Source organism: Triticum aestivum, chromosome 3A (assembly GCF_018294505.1).
Source record: "Triticum aestivum cultivar Chinese Spring chromosome 3A, IWGSC CS RefSeq v2.1, whole genome shotgun sequence".
Lineage (NCBI taxonomy): Eukaryota > Viridiplantae > Streptophyta > Magnoliopsida > Poales > Poaceae > Triticum > Triticum aestivum.
In genome coordinates this window covers 687,320,625-687,329,793 of record NC_057800.1, presented here as the reverse complement: position 1 = coordinate 687,329,793, position 9,169 = coordinate 687,320,625, and the positions used below count along the sequence as shown (strand labels likewise).

General features: G+C 49.7%; 1 pseudogene; it reads right to left on the bottom strand.

The window, feature by feature from the left end:
* Positions 1-634: 634 nt before the first annotated feature.
* Positions 635-3,179, bottom strand: LOC123059105 (L-type lectin-domain containing receptor kinase IX.1-like; annotated as a pseudogene).
* Positions 3,180-9,169: the final 5,990 nt, after the last annotated feature.

Genomic DNA, 9,169 nt, shown 5'->3' with positions numbered 1-9,169 from the left:
ATGTTTGGGTAAAAGAGAGAGTTGCCATGTGCTCACAAGCACGCTAGGGCAGTTGCCATTTAAAAAAGAAAGAGTTGCCATCTGCTTACGTGCATGCTAGGGCAGTTTGCCATGTATCATGCCAAACATATGGCAAATGACATGTTCGAGTAAAAAAAAGAGTTGCCATCTGGTTGCAATCGCACTAGGGCAGTTGCCATGTACACTGCAAAATGCATGGCAATTGACAGCTTGGGTGTGGGAAAGGAGGCGGGCGTGTGGGCGAGATGGCAAACTGCCCACACACCAGCCCTTGTGCGTGACTGAAAACGAGTGTGTGGACGAACTGCTAAACGCTCACACACCGACTCCTTCGTGTGATAAAATGAATGTGTGGGCGACCTTTCTCATACACCACACACACGAATTGTCCTACGTGGCATACAAAATCAGCTAATTCGTGCCAAGATTCGTGCAGAAGTTACTGGACGGTGATGGAGGCGTGTGGCTGAGTTGGCTAATGCCCACACGTGTGAGCATTAACATTTCCGTAACAATATAGTACCACGGAGATGTTTTACAACAGAAAAGACAGATGCTAACCGTCCAAACTAAAGCTAGCGTGCCGTTGCAATCAAGCCCACGCAGAGTACCATTACATTGGCTGCTGAGCGGTGCTGGTGCAGGAGCTGTGACCCGTATCGGAGTCTGGCATGGGAAGAGGGCCGGCCGGATGGCCAACAGGCGGCAACCTCTCTGGGAGCGGCGCCTCCAACCGCAGCACGTTGATAGCCTGCCTTATGGATGGCCGTAGGTTCCGGTCATGGCATGTGCACCACAGGCCAACGACCAACACGCGCTCCACCTCTTGGGGGTGGAAGTTCCCGTCCAGCCGCGCATCAGCCGCGTCGAGGATTGTCCCTTGGCCGTACAGCTCCGACACCCGCTGCGCCAGATGGATCAGCGTGCCGTCCGGCCGAGCCGCGGTGGGCCTCCGCCCACACACGATCTCGAGCAGCACGACGCCGAAGCTATAGACATCTGACTCCGTGCTGGCTCTCCCAGTGACCGTGCACTCCGGGTCCATGTACCCCAATGTGCCAGCGAGCTCAGTCGTGTGCGACCCTGTGTCGTGGTCGACGAGCCTGGCGAGCCCGAAGTCGCCAAGTTTGGCGTTGAACAACGCATCCAGCATCATGTTGCTGGTCTTGATGTCCCTATGCAGAACGCATTGCTCCCATTCCTCATGCAGGTAGAAAAGCGCAGAGCCGATCCCCAGCACGATCTTATGCCTGAAGTAAAACCATTAGATACGGTCATCAGACTGTACAACTCGCTAGTGATCCAAATCCAAACAAATTATTACTCCATCTGATCAAAAATAGTGTCCTTGCTTTAGTTCAAATTTGGTTCAAATTTGAACTAAAGCCGCAAACGCTTTTTTGAATTGAAGGGAGTAAGAAATATTTACATTAAGGTCACGATCACCTAACCTGACTGGCCACCATAGTACATTTTTCGTGCCGTGAAGATGGACGTCGAGGCTGCTGTTGGGCATCAGCTCATAGACCAGGAGGAGCTCGCCGCCGGCGTGGCACCAGCCAAAGATCTGCACAAGGTTGCGGTGCCGAAGCCGACTTATGACTCTCACCTCAGAGGCGTACTCCTTCATCCCCCTGCTTAGAGCCCCTGGACACTCTCTTGATAGCCACCTCAATTCTCAAGTCTTTAAGGAACCCTTTGTAGACCGAGCCAAACCCGCCTTCCCCGAGCTTTTTGTTGTCGGAGAAGTTGTTGGTGGCAGCTGCCAGCTCGCTGTAGCGGAACTGCCTGGGTCCGGTCCCTTTCCTGAGCTCGTTTTCCATGGCCTCGTCGTCTTGTTTTGAGCGAGCCCTTCTCTCTAGGCGGCATGAAAAGAGCCGCACCGAGATGCTAATGCAGATCAACAATAGGATGGAACCGGCAACGGCGGCACACACTGCCAAAATGAGCCGGCGGTTTGGGCGGCGCGGCTGCGGAGGCAACTCAGCTCCTGATCAATGCACAAAAAGGAAAGGGAAATTGAGATTCAGCAGTACCGTTATCACGGTTGAAAATTTAGATTCAGCAGCACATATTTGGAGTGGAGGTTGACCTGCAGACCGAATGTAGATTGGATCGGGTGTGTAGGTGATGTAGCAGCCGTACCTCATGGCCCTAGCCTGGGAGGCATTTCGAGGCATGCTCGCCTCTACGATCTTATTAAGACAGGTTGTGCACTCTGTGGGCGACAAGTCTGTGGAACACTGCACCAGGCCGTACAACACCTTCGAGTCGCCGTGCGAGTCCACATATGTCTGGTTCCGGTTGGTGAACCGCCGTGGGGACCCAGCGGCCTCCACCATGAGCTGGGTTAGACCTCTTCCAATGGAAAGATGTTTAGATAAGATGCTAAGCGCATTAAATACTTTAGCAACTATAGTCCATAATGCATAGGTGCTTAATTTGTTGTTGCTAAGCTTCCTTCATTTAATGATTTAGCTACTAAACTCTTTCATGCATTGGTGAGCTTGCTTCATTTAAATATTTTGCCTAGATTCACGTGTTTTGGCATTGGTTCTTCCTGGAGTTACCAAATTAATTTCTCTCATATTAATTGTTTTGCCACATCAGATTTTTCGCCTACATGGCATGCTTAGCACCTGTACAAGGTGGAGCATTGGGAGGAGCCTTACCAGCTCCCACCTCGTCTCATTGTTGTCGCCGTTGCTATAAAAAACTGCTCCGTCGATCCCTTTGGCGTACAAGTCGGCGTGGCCGGAAAAGTTCGAGCTTGCGTAGCGTATGTAGCAGCTGTCGCCGTACATGATTGCGGCGTCCCGGCCGTACGGGCACGCTTTGGTCATCATGTATGACGGTGCCGCCTGCAAGGCGAGCTGGCACATTGTCCAGTCAGAGTCGACGTAGCACATTGCTTGCGCGAATACCTGGTCGGGATAATCGCCGTGGCTGGCCTCGAAGAAGCCGCCATTCTTAATCGCACCGTCAGTAAGATCGTGGAGGAGTTGGTCGAGGTTGATCTGGTACTGGCTGCCGTCGGTGTAGTTGTACCCCGTTATTACGCAGAATTCATCAAACGGTATGTAGTCAGGAGCAGCAGACGCAGCACCAAGTACGGCCACAGCCAGGAGCAGGGCAGGGTGGAGGCGCCAAGGAGCCATGGCTGGCCGCCGAGAGTGTGTTTCTAGCTTGTCATGGCACTGAAATTTTGTGGAATCGCCACTTGTGCATTTGCAGATGAAGTCATTTTTATTTATACTCTGAGAGAGACCATGCATGTGAACGACAAGGCCGGCAAAACATGTAAGATAAACAAAGCTCCAAGATTTTGGAACGAGTCGTAGGAGGACACTCCAATGCGCGGTTTGCCTTCCGTTTTTTTTTTTTGGATAATGCATGCAGCTGTATATTTATGGGACGGATGAAGCAATGCCGGTTTTTGTTTTGCTACTGAAAAAATGTTAGGCATACTCTCTGAGGATGAAGTCAGAGGCAATGTCGTAAGCCATGACTTGTTACGATGTAAGTCGTAGGAGTACATGTACGCAATTTGGCTCCGTTTTATCTTTTTCGTGAGCCGTTATTTGGCTCGGAGTTCTGGTTGCAGAAAGAAGGCTGTTATTACTAGTATTTGTTATCCCATCAGCAGTTCAACGCTTTTTTTTTTTTGAGGAAAAAGGATCACATCTATTAATCTGAAGCATGCTGGTCCCAATAACTACTGATGAGATCATGTTGTTCTTGTGCTTTTTCTTTTTCTTTTGCGGGGATAACTCCTGATCTATTCATCAACTGTCAAGGCAGTACAAAGAACACGAGATATAAAAAATACATCCAGGTTCGTAGATCATATTGTTCTTGTGCTGAAATTGCTAATGTTTCAGAAAATTGCTAATGTTTATTAATCCTCAAAAAATGCTAATGTTTTATTGTTTCAAATGCTACTACTTTTGTGCTTTAATTTATTGTGTTGAATGCTACTGTTTGGGGATGGGAAAATTTCTGTCTCCACGGGTGGGGATGGGAAAATTTCTATCTCCACGGGTGGGGATGAGGTGGGAACGAAATAGTGTGATAGGGACGGGATGGAAGAACAATATTCACCTAGTGCGTATTGGTTGCTTGCATTAGGCCCAACCAAGCCCGTGCAGGAAGAAATTGGTTTGTTTGGTTATCTGTGTTCACTGTTGAGCTCGTATAGCACAAAACTCAAAGCACATCCGGTTCTGTCTCGCTAGGAATGCTCAGATCGGCAGTTTCTTGCGAGCCAGACCGAGCTGAGACACAGCGAGCGCACATGGGTTGGCCCCTTGCCCCCTTGCACGAGAGAAGTCAGAAGGATGGCGGTGTACGTGCTATATTCTTCTACCTCCTCTCTAATCTCCTTTCTTCCTTCTCCCCTCTAATCTACAGTCTACACAATGGTGCTTCGATTCGAGATAAATTCTGTAGGAAAAAGATGCATATCGATGTTATGGTTTCATTTAGATGATCGGTTCATAGGTTCGACGATCTTAAATGCTCAATTTTGTGTTCACGTTTGTAGCTATTTTGGATGAATTTTGTTAGATTCGTTGCGCACGATCGACCGTTGAAATTTCCTTTGACCAGTAGCCTAATCTCGCAGTTCCTCACGACATTTGTGTTGCAAGTTTTCTATTTCGACGATTGTTCATCTCGGCCTTCTCTCATCGATCCGCCATGACACGCTCACTGTATTTCTTCTACTATGTCCTCTGCTTCGTAGCCCTCCTATTCGTCCCTCTCGACGCTGGCGCCGTTCCTCTTGACCTCCTTACCCGCGTCCTACTACACTGGAGTTGTTCCTAGCATCGTCCATCTGGGCCTCCTTTCTCTCTCCTCCTACAGCACTGACGCTGTCATGGCCCATGTACTGCAGTTCTCCTCCTCTGTCCTCTATCTCCATGTGGTCTTTCACCGCGCCGCCGACAGGTTTGCTCGCGCATGACTCCGTGCTTGTCGTGTCGGACGCGGAGCCATGGCCATCGTCCACCGCAGTCGCCATGGTCCGACACGCACTACATTTCTCCTCCCTGTTCCTCTGTCTCAGCACTCCTCCCCATAGACGTTCTCTACGGTGGCGACGCCAGCAACTAGTTTGCCATGGTGTCGGCAAGAACGCTCACCCGAGACTCCGTGCTCATCGTGTCGGACGCGGCGCCGCGGTCACCGACTCAGTTTCCACTGCAGTCGCGAGGCACAATGTGTGTGTTAAGTGTAAGTGTTAGATCTTAATCATATCCCGCGTATACAACCAAACGCCGTGTAGTTACGTGAGCCGAGACGATACAGGCAACCAAACGTTTTGCCAAAATTGCTCCCCTAATGCGAGAGGATTAGATGCGACCAACCAAACAATGTGCAGATGTTAGTTTTCTGCCTGCATTTTGTCAACCAGCCTCCGTTGAGTCAGGATGAGCTAAGCCATGCCTCGCTCGAGAAGGCTACCAAACACACCCCTAGGTATTTCCCATTGCCAGCTTGAAGCCCATTTCCTGGTCCATGTTGGAAGAAAACTATGACATGCGTTTAACCGCAACTTTTGTACCGTTAGGGCATCTATAACGGTAACCCTCAAATTTGCCTCGACATCTCTCTACAAACAGGGGGACCAATCCGTGGATACTGATGCCAGGGGCCGCCATCCAACGCTGCCCGCAAATATTTCAACCGTTGTTTGAACTAATTGGATGAAATTCAAGCAAACACGGCTGATTTCATATAAATCGGACCAAATACATTATATTTTGGACAATTTTAACTAAAAGCTATACTAGACTAAGGTAAAACTAATTTACGACCGGCGCCGACGGATATCCCCATTCCCAAGAAGCGGATACCTTGACTAGTCTACGGCCGGTAACGGCGGATCTTCATTATCTTCCCCATGTCCAGCAGCCTGCTCGTCGGACTGTCGTGAGCCCCGGAGGTATATGATTCAACGCAAAAGGTGTTGGAAATATGCCCTAGAGGCAATAATAAAAGGATTATTATTATATTTCCTTGTTCATGATAATTGTCTTTTATTCATGCTATAATTGTGTTATCCGGATATACATGTGTGAATACATAGACACCAACATGTCCCTAGTAAGCCTCTAGTTGACTAGCTCGTTGATCAACAGATAGTCATGGTTTCCTGACTATGGACATTGGATGTCATTGATAACGAGATCACATCATTAGGAGAATGATGTGATGGACAAGACCCAATCCTAAACATAGCACAAGATCATATAGTTCGTTTGCTAGAGTTTTTACAATGTCAAGTATCTTTTCCTTAGACCATGAGATCGTGTAACTCCCGGATATCGTAGGAGTGCTTTGGTTGTACCAAACGTCACAACGTAACTGGGTGACTATAAAGGTATACTACGGGTATCTCCGAAAGTGTCTGTTGGGTTGACACGGATCAAGACTGGGATTTGTCACTCCGTATGATGGAGAGGTATCTCTGGGCCCACTCGGTAATGCATCATCATAATGAGCTCAAAGTGACCAAGTGTCTGGTCACGGGATCATGCATTACGGTACGAGTAAAGTGAATTGCCGGTAACGAGATTGAACAAGGTATTGGGATACCGACGATCGAATCTCGGGCAAGTAACGTACCGATTGACAAAGGGAATTGTATACGGGGTTGCTTGAATCCTCGACATCGTGGTTCATCCGATGAGATCATCGAGGAGCATGTGGGAGCCAACATGGGTATCCAGATCCCGCTGTTGGTTATTGATCGGAGAGCCGTCTCGGTCATGTCTACATGTCTCCCGAACCCGTAGGGTCTACACACTTAAGGTTCGGTGACGCTAGGGTTGTAGAGATATGAATATGCAGTAACCCAAAAGTTGTTCGGAGTCCCGGATGAGATCCCGGACGTCACGAGGAGTTCCGGAATGGTCCGGAGGTGAAGAATTATATAAAGGAAGTGCAGTTTCGGCCATCGGGAGAGTTTCGGGGGTCACCGGTATTGTACCGGGGCCACCGGAAGGGTCCCGGGGGTCCACCGGGTGGGGCCACCCATCCCGGAGGGCCCCATGGGCTAAAGTGGGGAGGGGAACCAACCCATAGTGGGCTGGTGCGCCCCCCTTGGCCCGCCCCATGCGCCTAGGGTTGGGAACCCTAGGGTGGGGGGCGCCCCACCTGGCTTGGGGGGCACTCCACCCCTTGGCCGCCGCCCCCTCTAGGAGATCCCATCTCCTAGGGCCGGCGCACCCCCTAGGGGGCCTATATAAAGGGGGGAGGGAGGGGCAGCCGCACCCTTGAGTCTTGGCGCCTCCCTCTCCCCTGCTACACCTCTCCCTCTCGCAGAAGAACGGCAAAGCCCTGCTGCGGTGACTGCTGCATCCACCACCACGCCATCGTGCTGCTGGATCTTCATCAACCTCTCCTCCTCCCTTGCTGGATCAAGAAGGAGGAGATGTCACGCTGACCGTACGTGTGTTGAACACGGAGGTGCCGTCCGTTCGGTGCTAGGATCTCCGGTGATTTGGATCACGTCGAGTACGACTTCCTCATCCCCGTTCTTTGAACGCTTCCGCGCGTGATCTACAAAGGTATGTAGATGCAATCCGATCACTCGTTGCTAGATGAAGTCATAGATGGATCTTGGTGAAACCGTAGGAAAATTTTTGTTTTCTGCAACGTTCCCCAACAAAAGGGTGGCTCATTTCCCCATATTCGGCAGTGCCACTCATCGGAATGGAACCGTTATGATGTGCTTTAGTCGAAGGGGAAGGGGATGATGGTGGCTTGCGATCGGGCAAGACGCCCGCTGTGTATGTCGGCATCACATCAATGGTGTGTTGGGGAACGTAGTAATTTCAAAAAATTCCTACGCACACGCAAGATCATGGTGATGCATAGCAACGAGAGGGGAGAGTGTGTCCACGTACCCTCGTAGAACGAAAGCGGAAGCGTTAGCACAACGCGGTTGATGTAGTTGTACGTCTTCACGATCCGACCGATCAAGTACCGAACACACGGCACCTCCGAGTTCAGCACACGTTCAGCTCGATGACGTCCCTCGAACTCCGATCCAGCCGAGTGTTGAGGGAGAGTTTCGTCAGCACGATGGCGTGGTGACAATGTTGATGTTCTACCGACGCAGGGCTTCGCCTAAGCACCGCTACAGTATTATCGAGGTGGACTATGGTGGAGGGGGGCACCGCACACGGCTAAAAGATCAAACAGGTCAATTGTTGTGTCTATGGGGTGCCCCCCTGCCCCCGTATATAAAGGAGCAAGGGGGGTGCGGCCGGCCAGGGGAGAAGGCGCCCCAGGAGGAATCCTACTCCTACTGGGAGTAGGACTCCCCCCCCCTTTTCCTTGTTGGACTAGGAGAGAGGGGGGAAAGAGGTGGAGGAGAAGAAGGAACGGGGGCGCCACCCCCCTCTCCTTGTCCTATTCAGACTAGGAGGGAGGTGAAGGAAATATGCCCTAGAGGCAATAATAAAGTTATTATTTATTTCCTTATATCATGATAAATGTTTATTATTCATGATAGAATTGTATTAACCGGAAACATAATACATGTGTGAATACATAGACAAACAGAGTGTCACTAGTATGCCTCTACTTGACTAGCTCGTTGATCAAAGATGGTTAAGTTTCCTAGCCATAGACATGAGTTGTCATTTGATTAACGGGATCACATCATTAGGAGAATGATGTGATTGACTTGACCCATTCCGTTAGCTTAGCAATCAATCGTTTAGTATGTTGCTATTACTTTCTTCATGACTTATACATGTTCCTATGACTATGAGATTATGCAACTCCCGTTTACCGGAGGAACACTTTGTGTGCTACCAAACGTCACAACGTAACTGAGTGATTATAAAGGTGCTCTACAGGTGTCTCCGAAGGTACTTGTTGGGTTGGCGTATTTCGAGATTAGGATTTGTCACTCCAATTGTCGGAGAGGTATCTCTGGGCCCTCTCGGTAATGCACATCACTTAAGCCTTGCAAGCATTGCAACTAATGAGTTAGTTGCGAGATGATGTATTACGGAACGAGTAAAGAGACTTGCCAGTAACGAGATTGAACTAGGTATTGAGATACTAACGATCGAATCTCGGGCAAGTAACATACCGATGACAAAGGGAACAACGTATGTTGTTATGCGGT